Source organism: Pongo abelii, chromosome 6 (genome assembly GCF_028885655.2).
Source record: "Pongo abelii isolate AG06213 chromosome 6, NHGRI_mPonAbe1-v2.0_pri, whole genome shotgun sequence".
NCBI lineage: Eukaryota > Metazoa > Chordata > Mammalia > Primates > Hominidae > Pongo > Pongo abelii.
The window spans coordinates 38,216,034-38,234,345 of record NC_071991.2 but is presented as its reverse complement, the minus strand read 5'-3'; positions in this window follow the sequence as shown (position 1 = coordinate 38,234,345).

Sequence of the window (18,312 nt, the reverse complement as noted above, 5' to 3'; positions counted from 1 at the left end):
ATGTGCAGTGAAGATAGAATTCCAGAATTTTGTTTTTGTTTCTGTTTTCTTGTTTGACTTTAAATATTTCACTCTACTTTGTCTGGCCTGCATGGTCTGATTAGATGCCCACTATAATTCTTATCCTTTTTCCTCTCTTGATAAGGTTTCCCCTACCTTACCCCTGGCTTCTTTCAATTTATTTAATGTTTTGTTTTATGTAATTTTAATGTGATGTTTCCAATATTTAGGGGGTTTTTGTTTGCTTTTCGTTTTAGTGTTCCATAAGCTTCTTGTATCTCTGCTTTTGTTTATGTCATTGATTTTGAAAAATTCTCAGCCATATTTACTTTAAATACTTTTTCTATTCCATTCCATCTTTCTATACCTCCTCATATTCCCATTAATAGTGCATTGCACTTTTAAAAATTACTTTACTTTTTATGAGTACTCTGTTTGGTTTTTCCTTTCTTTTTTATGCTTACATTTCTGTTTGGGAAATTCCTATTGACATAGATTCAAGAGTATTAATTCTTTTCTTGGCCTCATCCAGTCTACTGAAGAACCCTTCAAAGGCATTCTTTATTTCTGTTACACTGTTTTAATTTCTAGGATTTTCTATTTTTGTTTGTTAATTTGTTTTTTTTTTTTAAACAGGATCTCACTCTGTCACCCAGGCTGGAGTGCAGTGGCATGATCTTGGATCACTGCAACCTCCACCTCCTGGGCTCAAGTGATCCTCCTGCCTCAGCCTCCTGAGTAGCTGGGACTACAGGTGCAAGCCGCCACATCTGGCTAATTTTTGTATTTCTTGTAGAGACAGAGTTTTGCAATGTTTCCTAGGCTGGTCTCGAACACTTGGGCTCAAGTGATCTGCCTGCCTTGGCCTCCCAAACTGCTGGGATTACAAGCATGACCTTCAGATATTCTTTCAATTCTTTCTGGGAGCTTCCATCTTTCTCGTTACACACCCAATCTGTTCTTGCATGTTGTTGATTATTTCCAATAGAACCCTTAACATATTAATCATAATTATTTTAAATTCCTTGTCTCATAATTCAATATCTGTGTCACATCTGATTCTGGTTCTGATGCTTGCCTTGTTTCTTCAGACTATGAGGCTTTTCTTCGCCTTTTAGCATGCCTTGTAATTTTTTATTGAAAGCCAGACATGATTTATTGGCTAATAAGATCCAGAGTTAATAGGTATGCCTTAGTCAGTTTGGGCTGTTATAACACAATTTCATAGATTGGGTGGCTTAAACAACCAGCATTTATTTCTCAGGGTTCTGGAGCCTGGTAAGTCCAAGATCATGGCAGCATCCGTTTTAGTGTCTGGTGAGGGCTCCCTTCCTGGTTTGAAGACAGCCATTTTCGCTTTGTGTCTTCACATAATAAAGAGAGGTCTTGTGTCTCTTCTTACAGCAAAACTATTGTCATTCATATAAAGGCTCTACCCCCCTGAACTAACAACCTCCCAAATGCCCGATGTCCTTATACCACCATGTTGGGGATTAGACTTTAACTTGTGAATTTGGGGGTGGAAGGAGACAGAAGCATTCAACCCATAATAAGGCCTTTGGTGTGAGGTTTTATGTTTACTGGGCTAGACATGAGGCTGTCTTTAATGCTTGCTGCATCAGTAGGCATCAGAGGATTCAAATTCCTCCAGCGTCTTTTTTTTTTTTCCTTAGTTATCACTGAGTTTCCCTTAGATTTTTCCTCAGGCACATTCTGAATTTCAGCTCCTTCAGCTGCAATCCACTGTTGTTATACTGGGGCCCTCTTGATGTGGACTGAAGGGAAGGAAACATTCTATAATACTGTGATTAATTTCCAATCTTTAACGTGATCCTGGGCTGTAATGTTCTCCCACCCCGACACTCTCTCATGCCCTTAGTTGATACAGAAAAGCTAGAAGAGGCTGGAGTCTGAAAAATCTCCTCCCCTGCCCCTGCTCCATAAGATAAGCCCCTGATAAAAGTGTTTTCCCCTGCAGTGTAGGCTTTTGCTGTGGAGGATCCTTTGCAGATTTCACAATAGTGTTCTCCTCTCTGCCTGAGGCATGTGGAGATCTTGGATCTTCAAGGGGTAAAACCCACTAGAGTGTGGGGCTCCATGAAGACTGTAGCTCCTGGAGTGTCTCACTCTCACACTAGCCAACACTCAGCCTCAGGTAGTTGGTCCAAATCACCACTGAAGTGTTCCTCACAGTTCACGGCTCCAGCAGCTTTGGTTCCAGGCAAGAAGATTTTAGCTGTGCCTTTCAAGATTCCTTCATCTCCCCAGATTTCTTCAGAGTGCAGAGATGGTTTGCCCTATGACCTCTTACGGATCCAAGAAAAGTTGTCGATTTTCAGTTTGACATATTTTTAAAATTTTATTTTTGTAAGGGTGGCATTGTCAGTTTCCAAGAACTTTATCTGTCAAAGGTGAAAGTGGAAATCTATCAGCTCCTTTTTCATAACCCTCCTGACACATGAAGGCCATGGAAATGTATTGAGTTATTGGGCCACATTTTACTTTACACTATGTGTCTAAAAGCCATCTCAGACTCTTTCTGGAAAAAAATATAGAGTTAAATGAATACAAATTTTTATAATACTCTAAAAAGAAATACACAATTATATAACTGTATTTTAGGCACTCTGCTAGCATCTGGAAAATCACTGTAACTAAAATGTGGTGCCAGACCATGAGGCTATGCCTGCTGAGGCACTCAAGAGATAAAACTGGCCGGGCACGGTGGCTCACGCCTGTAATCCCAGCATTTTGGGAGGCTGAGGTGGAAGGATCATGAAGTCAGGAGATGAAGACCATCTTGGCCAATATGGTGAAACCACATCTCTACTAAATTGCAAAAAATTACCTGAGCATGGTGGTGCACACCTGTAGTCCCAGCTACACAGGAGGCTGAGGCAGGAGAATCTCTTGAACCCAGGAGGCAGAGGTTGCAATGAGCCAAGATCACGCCGCTGCACTGCAGCCTGGCGACAGGGCAAGACTCGATCTCAAATAAACAAAACAAACAACAACAACAACAAAACAAAAACAAGAGAGAAAACCAGTGGGGTATGATGAGCATTTCAATAGAAAATTCAATGAGACTACAGCAGAGGGAGACATTAATTGTGCCTAGGGAATCAGAAATTGCTAGAAAAAGCTGATTTTTCAAGATAAATGAAAAATTAGCAAGAAACATGTTATATTTTTATTGTTTCTCTTATACTATTCATTACTAGTAACTCAGTTCTTCCTTAGAGCTCCAATATCCACATATGCAAACAATAACAGCTTTAATGATGCTACCTTTAAATACACAGTAGGACCTGTTGCTTTTCTTGGGTCACAGGTGCTAGAATATGTTTATTGCTCTTAAGTCCAGGTCGCAAACACCGCAATAAGTCCTACTCACAAAGCACTTCCTCCTCCAAGACATAGCAGATCTTGTTAACTCGTGACACAGCTAAAAAGGACAGTACTAAGAGGAAGCATTTGTGGTGTTCTGGGCCTGAGGGAGACAGAGATTGTCTGTCTAACATTTAAGCCCTCCTCTTTTGCCTCCAGGACTGTTGTTCCATCAACTAATGGGACTCCTTGACCCTGCATGTCTCCCAAAGCATCCTTTATACAGAGGTGTTGTCACCTTCTTGTTGTATTGATTTTATATAATCATTTTTAATTTTCTGTAGTTTCAAATGCTTCTCAACAAGTATGCCATATCTGTGCAGTAGTAAATGTGTAAGATTTCTAATATGTAAATATAGATAAAATCAGAGAGCTAAAAATTTATTGATGGAGAGCCTGAGTTTTAAAAAAATGAAGACCAACCACAGATCCACATCTCTACCTCTCTCTGTTGCATAACCTCTGTCTGCATAACCCGAAGGCCCTTCCACTCAATACCATCACTTTCAGGATTTCAGTGTTTGAGTTTTGGGGGGGACATTGAGACCATAGCATCTCACATGCATCGTCCTCTTGAGGTATCTTATGCATCTATCTGCTTTTCTATTATTTATAAGTGGTGCCTAGAACCAAGTCTAATATGATCTACATGTACTATAACTTGTTTGCTTCTATTTTAATGATGCTGTGTTACACTAATAATGAACTGTGTAGCTAACAGAACACAGTCATACCTAATGTCTCACCAAACACCGAAGAATCCCTTTTTATAGATGTGGAAACAAAACAAAGACCCTTAGAAGTTAAGAGGTTTGTTCACTATCTCACAGATAATCCAGGATTAGAACACAGGCATACCAGCTGTCATTGACTACATTGCTCAGTTAAGGGTAGATTAAATTGACAGGTCACCAATCGCTTGGGTCCACTAACTCTCTCAGCCTTTTTTCCACATTGAATGATGCCAAAAAAGTGTTGTTCTTTATGAAATTGTCTATTTATTTTTAATATTAATACAGTTATATAAAATTTAGAAATATGGAATGTTTAGTGTAAGAAGCCTCAGAGATTATGTTAAACATATAACACATTTATGAATAGGCAACTGGTAAACTAATCAAACATCACATAGTTAATCTATGGGCAAAAATGATATAATTGAGGTCTTTGAAGACATATTAATTGTCTTCAAGCCATAGCATTAGCAGACAGGTAGGTAGCCTTTACATTCTTTTTAGAGGGGTTCCTCATCACTGACAATCCTATCAAAAAATCCAGATTTATCTTATTGCATCCCACTTAATAAAACCATTAAACTCAACTTGTCTTTGTATAATCACTGTAAATCTACTTGTGGCGAGAGGATGGACACTCAGACTATGGGACATGGGACAAGAAACGAGCACGTCCGTTTGTGCAAAAGCCAATGTTTCCATTAACGCATGCTTGGTGCAGTCACAAGTGGCAGCTGCTACTGTGGATTTCAGTTGCTATTTCTCTGAGGACCCCATGGAAGATTGTAAAGAGTGCCTGAGGACTGGAAAATATGCCCACTCTTTTAGCCCTGGGAACAAATTACTCAATATGGCGATTTGGAAACACCAGTGTGGCAATTCAGGAATAAGAATCACTAAAATTGATTGTTCTCTTTGGCCTCATTTAACTGATCACAACTCCACAGAAGTCAAGAGCTTTTTGCATAATAATTTTCATTAGCATATTATGTAACACTGAAAAATTGTTAGTTCTTTCATAAATTATCTGATTTTAAAAAGTAGCACACATTATCAAACAAGAAATTTTGAGAAGTGGTCATGGCTGGTATCTAGTACAACCTCTTCCACTTTGAAAGCGCTCACTGTTATTATTTGTGTCTGTTACTTGGTACCTCACAAAATGAGATGGCACAATCTTTTATTACAGTGAGACATTTATAAAATTATTTATGCATTTTTTTCAAAATGTACCTTAATAAATACCAAAATGTTGCTAAATTGTAGGTTATGTTCTTTGTCCTTAATGCAATCAAGTAGAAATGAAAATAAGAGCAAAATATCACCATCAAAAATAAAAACATGGAACTGATTAAAGAAAACTATTAAAAATTCTTGGAATCCAAAAGGACTTCAACTCTGAAATTAAGATTATTTTATAAGAAAAACAAGGAAAAAGCTTCATATTAAAACCCATTGGATGTTTCCAATCTTTAACCTTTAAAAAATTTTATTTTACATAAAAATATTAAGAATAAATAAACTAAGCATTTTTTCTGGTAATAAAAAAGCATTCAATTTAAAAAGTGAGATTGAAAAATAAAATGGAAAAAAAGAATAAAACAAAATTTAAAAAACAAAAAAATGAGATTGAAATAGTTAAGAAATAGCAACAAGAAATTGAAACTTATTACAATAAAGAATCTATAGATAAAATAAAATTTTAGTTTTATAAGAAAAAATTTAAAACATAAAAAATCTGAAAAATAAAATTAAATATATGTATATCTGCAATCATGAAAAAGAAAATTTATGAGAAACTCAGGAGAAAATAAAGAATTGAAAGCAATATCCCAAGCAATTTTGTATCAAAAGCTGAAAACCTACATAACAGTTGAAGATACCTTTTGAAAATATAAATATACAAAATTGAGTAACAAAATAGGATATGATTGGCAGAGGTGTCAGGAGGGAAAGAAGAAAAGGAAAAGGAGGAAGGGGAAGAAGTGGAAAATGAGGAGGAGAGAGCAGAGAAGTGAGAAGAGAAGAGAAAAATTATTTGGTCACTTTAATACACGACTATGAAAACAAAAATACTAAGAAACTCTCACAGTAGTGCTCATAATAGAATTCAGTGTGGTAGATAGAAATAATATAAACTAACAAATTCAATATTTTTAAAACCAGTAATAACAAGCTTGAATAAGCATCTCAATATACTTACACAAAAATACATTTTCCTTATATATTATTACCTGATGTATGAAATACAAATTAAACAACATATAATATAATTACATTTGTGTTAAGGAAAGTAGCATAGAGAGGAATATGTTTATTTTCTGTGTGTTTATATATGTATTAATGTATATGTTTGTATGTTGACATGAATGTATGAATACTGTGTATTTGCATGTGTGGGTGTGTCTATGTATTTAGAAAGACATGCCCCAAATTATAAACAGCATTTTACTGAGGGATTCAGGTTGGAGATGAACACAAGGGGTTTCTTACATGTTGCATTTTATAATTTTATACGATGAGAAATACTGTGATTTTTTCTTTTTATGTTTTGCTCTATTTTTCAAACATACTGTTTTTTATTTTTTTAATTAATATTATTTTTAATGGACAAATTATAATTGTATGCATTTATGGAGCACAATGTGGAATGATTAAATCAAGTTAAATAACATATACATCATCTTTCTCGATTATCATTTTCTGTGGTAAAACATTTGACATTTACTCAGTAATTTTGAAATATACAATACATGAATATTGACTATAGGTCACCCTGATGTGCAATAGATCTCAAAACTTATTTCTTCTGTCTATCTGAAATTTTGTGCCATTGGATCAACAACTCCCCATTCTTTCCCCACTCCCAGCCTCTGATAACCACTATTCTATTCTCTACTTCTGTGAATTCAACTTTTTTAGATTCTACGTTTAAGTGAGATTATATGGTATTTGTCTTTCAGTGTCTGGCTTATTTCACTTAGCATAATGTCCTCCAGTTTCATCCACATTGTTGCAAATGGCAGATTTTTTTTTCTTTTTAAGGGCTAAAGAGTATTCCATTGTAATAATATTTCACATTTTCTTTATCTGTTCATACATTGATGGACACTTTGGTTGATTCTATATCTTGACTGCTGTGAATTCACACTGTGTGTGAATAATGCTGCAATGAGCAAGGAAGTGCAGTTATCCCTTCAATACATTAATTTCAATTCCTTTGAATGTATACCCAGAATCATGATAGTTCTGTTCTGAGTTTTTTGAGGCACCTCCATACTGTTTTCCACAATTGCTACACTAATTTACGTTCCCACCACAACACTCAAGAGTTTCCTTGTCTCCATAATCTCACCAACACTCGTTATCATTCATCTATTTTATAAAAGCCATTCTAACAGGTGTGAGGTGATATCTCATTGTCTTTTTATTTTGCATTTCTCTAATGATTAATGATGTTGAATATTTTTTCATGCACTTGTTAGCTATTTAGTGTCTTCTCTGATAAATGTCTGTTCAAGTCCTTTGTCCATTTTTTAGTTGGATTGTTTGTTTTCTTGTTATTGAGTTCTTTCTTATACATTATGGATTAACCCCTTACCCGATGTATGCTTTGCAAAAATTTTCTCCCACTATTGAGTTGTTTCTTTACTTTATTGTTTTCTTTGCTGTACAGAAATCTTTTAGTTTAATGTAATCCCATTTGTCCATTTTTGCTTTTCTTGCATGAGCTTTTGGGGTCGTATCTAAAATGTTATTGAACAGGTCAGTTTCATGAAGCTTTTCCCCTACATTTACTTCTAGTAGTTTTACAGTTTCAGGTCTTATATTCAAATTTTTAATTCATTTGAGTTGATTTTTGCATATGGTGTGAGATAAGGATTCAATATCATAACTCTGCATGTGGATAGCCAGTTTTCCTAACACAATTTACTGAAGAGATTGTTTTTTCCCCACTGTGTGTTCTTGGCAACTTTATTGAAGATTAATTGACTATAAAGGCATAAGTTTATTTCTGGGCTTTCTGTACAGTCTTTTCCATTGATGCAGAAAAAGCATCTGACAAAATTTAATACCATTTCTTGATAAAAAGTCTCAACAGATTAGGTATAGAGGAAATGTACCTCAACACAATAGAGATTATATATGAAAACCTGTAGCTAACATTATATTCAACAGAGGAAAGTTGAAAGCTTTTCCTCTAAGATCAGGGACAAGATAAAGATTCCCGCTCTCACCACTTCTTTTCTTTCTTTTTTTTTTTTTTTATTTAATTATACTTTAAGTTCTGGGACACATGGGCAGAACGTTCGGTTTGTTACATAGGTATACATATGCCATGGTGGCTTGCTGTGCCCATCAACCCGTCATCTACATTAGGTATTTCTCCTAATGCTCTCCCTCCCTTTGTTCCCCCACCCCCTGAAAGGCCCTGGTGATGTTTCGTTCCCTGTGTCCATATGTTCTCATTGCTCAATTCCCACTTATGAGTGAGAACATATAGTGTTTAGTTTTCTGTTCCTGTGTTAGCTTGCTGAGAATGATGGTTTCCAGCTTCATCCATGTCCTGGCAAAGGACGTGAACTGATTATTGTTTATGGCTGCATAGTATTCCATGGTAAATATGTGCCACATTTTCTTTATCCAGTCTACCATTGATGGGCATTTGGGTTGGTTCCAAGTCTTTGCTATTGTGAATAGTGCTGCGATAAACATGCGTGGGCATGTGTCTTTATAGTAGAATGATTTATAATACTTTTGGTATATACCCAGTAATGGGATTGCTGGGTCAAATGGCATTTCTGGTTCTAGATCCTTGAGGAATTGCCATACTGTCTTCCACAATGGTTGAACTAATTTATACTCCCACCAACAGTGTAAAAGCATTCCTATTTCTACACATCCTCTCCAGCATCTGTTGTTTCCTGACTTTTTAAGATCACCATTCTAACTGGCATGAGATGGTATCTCATTGTGGTTTTGATTTGCATTTCTCTAATGACCAGTGATGATGAGCTTTTTTTCATGTCTGTTGGCCACATAAATGTCTTCTTTTCAGAAGTGTCTGTTCATATCCTTCACCCACTTTTTGATGGGGGTTTTTTTTCTTGTAAATTTGTTTAAGTTCCTTATAGATTCTGGATATTAGCCTTTGTCAGATGGATAGATTGCAAACATTTTCTCCCATTCTGTAGGTTTTCTGTGCACTCTGATGATAGTTTGTTTTGTTGTGCAGAAGCTCTTTAGTTTAATTTGATCCCATTTGTCAATTTGGGCTTTTATTGCCATTGCTTTTGGTGTTTTAATCATGAAGTCTTTGCCCATGCCTATGTCCTGAATGGTATTGCCTAGGTTTTCTTCTAGGGTTTTTATGGTTTTAGGTCTTATGTTTAAGTCTTTAATCCATCTTGAGGTAATTTTTGTGTAAGGTGTAAGGAAGGGATCCAGTTTCAGTTTTCTGCATACGGCTAGCCAGTTTTCCCAACACCATTTATTAAATAGAGAGTCCTTTCCCCATTGGTTGTTTTTGTCAGGTTAGTCAAAGATCAGATTGTAGATGTGTGGTGTTATTTCTGAGGCCTCTGTTCTGTTCCATTGGTCTATATATCTGTTTTGGTACCAGTACCAACCATGCTGTTTTGGTTACTGTAGCCTTGTAATATAGTTTGAAGTCAGGTAGCATGATGCCTCCAGCTTCGTTCTTTTTGCTTAGGATTGTCTTGGCTATACCAGCTCTTTTTTGGTTCCATATGAAATTTAAAATAACCACCACTTCTTTTCAACATCACAAAAGAACTCTCACCCAGAGCAATCATCAAGAGAGGGAAATAAAAACCATCCTAATGGGAAAGAAAGAAGTACAATTGTTTCTGTTTGCTGATGACATACCTTATACCTAGAAAGAAAGCCTAGACTCCACCAAAAACCTGTCAGAACTGATAAAGTCAATAAAGTTGAAGGACACAAAATCAACATAAATAACAGTAGCATTTCTATATACTAATAATGTACTATCCAAAAAGGAAATTAAGAAAACAATCCCACTTACAATAGCAATAAATAAATTAAATAATGTAAATAAGTGTAAATTTAACCACAGAGATAAAAGTTCTGTATACTGCAAACTAATGAAATATTGATTATAGAAATTGTAGAAAACAAATTAATTAAAACATAGCCCATGTTTATGGCTTGGAAGAATTAATATTGTTAAAATGTCCACACCACCCAAAGGAAATCTACAGATTCAATGCAATTCTTGTCAAAATTCCAATGTAATTTTTCACAGAAATTTTTTTAAAATCCTAAACTTTGTATGCAACCACAAAAGACCCCGAATAGCCAAAACAATCTTGAGAAAAAGGAAGAAACCTGGAGGCATCACATTCCTTCAAAATATATTATAAAGCTATAGTAATCAAAATACTATAATACTGGTATAAAAACACACATGGTTCAAACATTTTAAATCTTTATCTCAAAAATCAAAATACTCAGTTTTATCATAAATTTAAAATTATAATTCAAAATGTAAAAATAATTCTGCACATAGGGGAATAAAAGATAAAATGTGAAAAATAAAAATAATATTTGAAAACAGAGAGAGTTAGTTATCTTTCAATATTCTACTAATTAGTTTCATTATTATGCATTTTTCTCAATACAAAATGAAACTATGCAATGGGAGGTGCCTAGGTAATGTTTCTAATTGTATAATAGAAACTTAAAGTGCTTTGTATTCATAGAAGAAAAGTACTATGACAGATAACAGCATTGAACACAAATGCTCTACAACAGTAGAAAAATGGGACATGATTCAAACCATTGTCAGGCTAATCATTTAAATGTTATTCAATCTAATTTTTTAAGAACTGTAAAGATCAGTATTATTATTGCAAATACATCTAAAATTGAGAAGTTGGTAAGCCAATTCAATACATACAGGCACATCCCATACATTTTAATTATGTGATTTAAAATCATGTGGTGAAAAATACTTTCCGAGACTCACTTCATGAAGAAAATTAGAAAAGAAAATGTAAATCCAAAGATACCTTTTACCAACAACCACATACTTTCAGGGCAGGGGCCATAAGTGACTTGTGAACTGTGTTTACACCATGGGCATGTGGCAGAACCAGTCAAGCTGGGAAAGAGATCTGTCTGTCATTCTTTGTACCTGAACCACGTTTAAGAGCTTCAATGATGCTATGAACTATCATGCAATTATTTTAACGTATGGGGTACTTTGATGACAATATGAAGCCTAAGCCAAATTCAGCCTGACACTTGAATTTGCTTTTGTAAATAATTTTTATTGGAGGACAGCTGTGCCCATATGTTTACGGATTGTCTATAGACACTTTTGTCCTACAATGTCAGAACTCAGTATGATTGCATGGCTTGCAAAACCTAAAATATTTACTATGTGACTCTCTACAGAAGAAGTTTGCCAACACTTGTCCAATAGCAATGTATCCACTTGTTCTTAAACCTGCTAGGCTATTGTTAACCCACTTATGCCAGAGGTTGCAATTTTTTTGTGTGAAAAATCAGACTTTGGCGATGACCTTGAGCAGTAGGATATACATGACTCCCACAAGTTTAGTGTTCCAATAATGGAACACTAGGCTTAAATGGGTTAATGCACAGCCACTAACAAATCCATAACTTTGGAATGGAAGCTACGTTAAGAAGGCCAACCACATCAAATAAAATATGTTGTTAACCTATGGACAACTATTCTGCATATATTAGAAATAATGCTGAGAAAATTGTAAAACAAAAATAGATTTTCTTGTCAAATTGTACATGGCATACTGGCATACATATAATTTGATTAAATGAATGGTTTTTAATAATCCAGAATTAAATTTCTTTGTTAAAGCTATTTCCTCTCCATGGAATTCATTCCCAAACTTCTCCACTTAGAGAGATCCATAAAGCACTCAGACTTAGCTCAGGTTTCCTGCCTGGAAGCCTTGTAACAGCCCATTACGGCCCAAACACAGATTCTAGTTTCCTCTTCTAACTCACTGCCCTATGAAGTGCTGCTTCCCTATGAAGTGCTGCTTCCGACCCACTTCTGCCTGCTCCCCTGAGCCCTGGGCACCTCCACATGTGGATCCGGCATTTCTGTATAGGGTCATGATCTAGCTCAGTATCTAGTGTTTAGAGTATGCTAAGCATGAATTGCCTAAATTAATTATTTTAATAATATTTCAAATTCCTAAGGGAACCATGTCCAAAAAGTGCCTTTTAATATTACCTCATCAACAATGCAAATAATCTTAAAATGTGAATCTTAACTGTTGATTTGTCTTTTTTATGAGAATATTTAAATATTTTTAATTTTTAAAAAATCCACTTAGTACTAAAAAAGAATTTATTTCATTTTTTTGCAGTTATTAAGAAAGTCATTGTAAGATATTTGGAAATGACAAAAAAATTTAAAAAAATTATTTAAGTTCTACCATCCCAAATAAGTGGTGTTCACACCTGACTATGCTATTAATAGGAATCTCCTGTTCCTTCTTTAAAGTCTAATCATTTGCAGTCATGGACTTCAGAGGTTTGCTAACAGAACATACCATGCTAAGAGTCACAATGGTAGCATTGCTGTATTTATGTTAAACAGCAAATCTGCTTGATGTCTTTTTAATCAGACTAAGTGGTCATGTTGCATTTAGTCAAAAGCTGTCACTGATTGTCTTTCTCAAGATTTCCAAGCTTCAAGTTGCAGGTTTACATTAGTCTGTTTTGATTTTTAGCGAAGTTAGCAACTCATTAACCAAATGAATTGCTATGATAGAGTAAGTCCTCAATGCCAATTTACCTAACATGCACATTTTTGGGATGTGGGAGGGAACCGGAGTACACGAAGAAAACCCAGACATGAGGAGAATGTGTAATCTCCAAACAGACAGTGGTCCTGGCCAGGAATCATTTATTTTTTCTTACCAATGTTATAACAAAACAACATTATTCAAGATCGTGCTGTATGCCATATACCCACAAAAGGAGCATTTACAGCTTTATTTTGTAATCTCGGATTATCAGATAACATTCTTTTTTGCATGTCAGTCTTTTCTTCTGCCTAAAATGTCCCTCTTTAGAAAGTAATCCTTTAGAAGTTGATTTAGAGAGGGTTTGCTGGTCATAAACATTGTTATTGTGTGTTTAAAATATTACTATTATTTTAAAATGTTAATCTCCTGAAGAAGAGAATTCCAGATGATCAGTTATAATCTCTTAGTTTCTTAAAAACATTTAAAGTATAAAGTATACTAGAAATTGGAATTTATAAAAATGCATCCACTTTGCTGTTACTACTAATTTTGCAATTGGTATACTTGTTTCTTTACAGGCAATGTTTATTTTATCTTCCATTGTTTTTGAGATCTTATCTTTGCCTGTGATATTCTGTGTGTCCAGCTGTGATTGTCTTTTTTTTTCTTTTTATTCATTCTCCTTGGAATTCATTATACTCTCTAAATCTGAAAATTTTTGTTCTTCATTAATTCTAGACAACTCTCAGCATTTAGCACTTTTACTATTGCCTCCTCTCAAGCTCCTTATGTTTAAAGATCCAATTAGATGAATATTTGCCCCCTTACTATTTTCTATGTCTCTTAATCTCTCCTTTATACTTCCATATTTCCTCTTTTCTCTACATGTGTCCAACTCCTGGTAAATGTTTCAGGTCTATTTTCTAGTTACTGATTCTTTTTCATGTACCTCTTACCTGCCATTGAACACATCATTGGTGAGGTATTTAATTTTAATCACTTTTTTTTTATATTAGCCATTACTTTAGGTTATATTCTAGTCTTCCTAGCATATTTTGGAGCATGTTATTCTTTTTCATCTTGTATTTCTTTGAAAATCTAAATAATATATTTTGTGCTCTATGATTCTGTTACCTGAAGATCCTGGTTTCTGCTGGCTTTCTCGTGGTGGCTTGTTTCTTTGTGTACTTGGTGATTTTCAAATGTGAGCTCATATTGCATGTTTTTCTGGATTTTATTTGCTGGAATCCTGGAAAGCATGGGTTGAAGGAGCAAACCTTCAGAAAGTCAGAGCCAAATACAGTTTGTTTCTGCCAGTTACCCTAGGGTATTCTTATCCATATGTGACTACATAATGTTAATTTCTAGGACTGGTATTCTCTGTGCCATGAAAGTAATGTAAATCTGAATTCCTGGGAACATCGAAAGCCTATGATTTAGAAGTTTTGAAGAGAGAGTACTATTTTTCCAATGAAAGCACAGGTTAAGACAAACAAGTGCCAGTACAGTCCAGGGCTGAGTCAATCCCAGAGCCCGCAGATGAGTCAACTCCATCCAGCAGTAATCCAGATGCTCTGCTGCACACAAGGAAGAGAGAGAGAGACATGAAGAAATCAGGCATAGACTCTAACCTTTAAGAATCACATAAAAGTGAGGTTGATGGAAACGTACACTGCTAGTAGTGATGCAAGGATTCAAGATTCACCCTCTGTGGCAGCATAAGCAAAAGTCTACCTGTGGCTGATTAAGGAAGCAGTTAAGCAAAAATCTAAGCAAGTGGTATTTGCACTGAACCTTGAAAAATGGCGACCATATTCACAGGCCCCCAGAAATGAAAAGGCATTCTAGATACAGGAAAACATCAGCAAAGCATGGACGGCGAGATCATGTGGTGGATTTTAGAGGTAGAGCCTGAAGTAAAATGAGAGTTGCACAGGAATGTCATGAGAGCCAAGATCAGAGCAGTCTTGTGCTTTACCTACCATCTAAGGCATGTAGATTTCACTAAGTAAATAAAAGTGAGCCAACATAAATCTACAACCAGTGAACTTTCATGTCAAATCCTCCTACACATCCATAAACAGCAACCATTCCACCCTGTTCCTCAACCTGAGCCTTAGTTGGTCTTAGATGGTACCAAAACAAGTCGTTTGATAGAGCAATATTCAGTAAAGTAAACTTTTTAAAACATAAATATGATGTGAACAATTCAAATTACGTTGACATTTTTCCTGAGTTTCCATGTTTGGGGCAATCTTTAAGTAACCTACAAGTGTTTGATATCATGATACATCCAGCTTATGTTTATATTAAATCAAAATGGACAGGAGAGGAAAAAATGTTAAGGATCCCAGTGTTTGATGTACCTAATGCAAATGATTTATGTCAATGTCATAATGTTGTAAGTAGACCCTCCTATAAGCACTTTTCTACATTTCTGTGGATAGCCAGTCAGAATAGACTGAGGGGTAGCTCTATCTACTAGGAACATTCGCCCACTAATATCTTCAATAGGACATAAAAGACAGGTAAACAGAGACCATAGAGCAAGGCCGTGTCAATAAAGCAAAGGATTGTAAAGTCAGATTTTTAGAGATGTTAAGTGGCTGAAAGAAAGGGCTGAAACTAGTGAGACAGTGTTTCATGGGGTAAAAACATCTACCTTTGATTCTCTCACTTCAACTAGACCCAAGCAGAAGAGAACTTATTTAAACAGCAGTTCATGGAAGAAAAGCCATCATAGGCTGCATCATCAACTCAAAAATGAAATACCCGTGAAAGCTCTGCGTAAACATCTAAACTCAACATAGGCAGCTTTAATGTAAATGAATAGTAGAAACCTAAGGATATGATGTTTTGTTGCACTTGCCATTGGATTACTGTGCTTGACTTTGAGTCACTGCAAACTGCCATGTGTTTAGAGGTGATCCTGGATGTTGCAGGGGTCCAGGACCAAGGAGATCCTGGATATTTTAAGTGGCAAGTAGCAGACTTCATGGAGGACATTTAGTGTAAGAAAGGAGAAAACTTGGGTCCGACATGTAGAAGTTTCAAACAGAAAAGTTTTGATGTGTCACAGCAGGAAGTAAAAAAGTATCACTTCCACTCGAGGAGAATTTCCTATCAATTTGAGCTCTTCTAGTTTAAACACAGATTTTGTAAAATAATGAGGTCTGCAACGGAATTTAAGCAGGGACTACGCAACCATTTGATGGCATATTGGGAATATCTACATCGTGCTAGACAAAAATATAAATAGTTCCTTGTGTGGCTTTGGAACCCAGATTCTCCGCATGATCACTCTACATTGGTGCCATGAGGGCCAGACATTCTCACAATACTGCCCTTCTTGCTGAAAATATCAGTAATCTCCTTCAAACAGATAACTTGACTTCACCAGACTTTTTTCAGCACTTGGCAGCTCTGTAAACTTTTTATTAGTCCATTTATTGTTTATTTTGCACTGTTTTGTTTTAAGCACAAAGGGGTGAAGTACTAAAATATGTTTAGGGCCCATATCCCATTAAATCACAGATACTCAGTATGGCTGAGCAAATGTTTACTTCCCAGGGTCAGCCTAAACAAAACGAAAACAGCAGTCCCAAATATTTCCTTTGCAGAATAATCACAAAGGCTGTCTCTCCTGAAATCTTAATCCTAATCTTAAATATTTGCTGTCCTAAAATGAGGAAAGTCCTGTCAGTAATTGTATTATCTGTTCTTCTTCATGCTCATCATAAATGCCAAAGGGTAATTCTTCCTAGAAAAATCAATCTTTTGTGATAACACGCAATGTGTTTTTAATTAATGAAGTTGCTTGATGCTGGCAGACTGGAAGTATCTTATCATCACATGCTGGGGAATTCACGCAGGGTCTTGTCTGTGCATGCCAATCCCTGGAGCCGAAGAAAAATCTCCTGTCATTAACTCCTCTGCTGAACTAGCCTATATACTAAATAGGCAGAGGATCACGCCAGCCATCATGCTGGATAAGTGTATCAAGATATAACACATGCCAGAAGCTGATGAAATACTTTGGCAAGAGCAGTGACCAGTTTTGTTATAATAAGTTGTGGTTTATCTCCAGTGTGGAGGGGAGAAAAGTCATTTATGATTGCTCAATATTCTTGAGCAAAATACGACTGTCATCTGAATCCAGAGTAGAAGAGAGGATTTTTGTTTCTTTGTTTCTACGTTTATTTTGTTTTTAAGAGGAAAAGCAGCTTCTCAGTTGATGGGCAGTGGGAACGACACTGGATTTGTGAAGAGGGCTCACTGTGATTGAGTCACTTCACTTTTTTCCTTGCTCCTATACTTGGTACAAGTCCCCTACCCTCCCCAAGACTCATTTCCTCCTTTCTAAAATGAGGACAAGAGCACCCACTTCAGGATGAACACACAAGTTAAAGCGTTGAAGCACATTGTAGGCTATACAGATAAAGACATTGTTATTCTTTCTAGAAATAATAATTATTTGTTTTTTTCAGACTCCACTAAAGTGAGAGTTGGAACTAAACATTCTCCAACATTCCTTTTAAAAAATTATCAAATTATTAGTTTTTAATTCCAAAATTTTAGGTTTTCGTTTGTAGGCCTGATTCACAAAAGCTACTTTTATTTATTTATTTTTTTTTTCCGTGTGTAGCCAAAATTGAATGTAGGCATGAAATGCAGGGAATTTTTTGATAATGGGACAGAGAGGTATTTATTGTTTCAGAAAGCACTTCCTGAAAACATTTATAACCAAAGAGCCAATAAAATGATCGGTTCAGAGATAAGTATACTGGAAGGAAATAATGACCATTGCAACACATGGCTAAACACCCTGGAATAATTCTTCCTTGTATTATTAAGCATAATTTTTACATTAACACAAAGAGTCAAAATAAAAGTTCCCTGCTGTGCTTACACAATACTCTGCAGCTGAGCAATAAGAACTTCGAGTGAAGTAAGGAGCAATCAGAGCAAAAGACAACTCAAACTAATTATTTTTAATCATATAAGTATAGCTTAGATTGACTCATCTGTAAAACAGGGTAATTTCCTAGGTATTGGATACTCTTTAAATGTTTGTAGGACATAATGACCATTGCAACACATGGCTAAACACCCTGGAATAATTCTTCCTTGTATTATTAAGCATAATTTTTACATTAACACAAAGAGTCAAAATAAAAGTTCCCTGCTGTGCTTACACAATACTCTGCAGCTGAGCAATAAGAACTTCGAGTGAAGTAAGGAGCAATCAGAGCAAAAGACAACTCAAACTAATTATTTTTAATCATATAAGTATAGCTTAGATTGACTCATCTGTAAAACAGGGTAATTTCCTAGGTATTGGATACTCTTTAAATGTTTGTAGGATTAAATCGACATTTCAGTTATAAGCTATTATTGAGTAT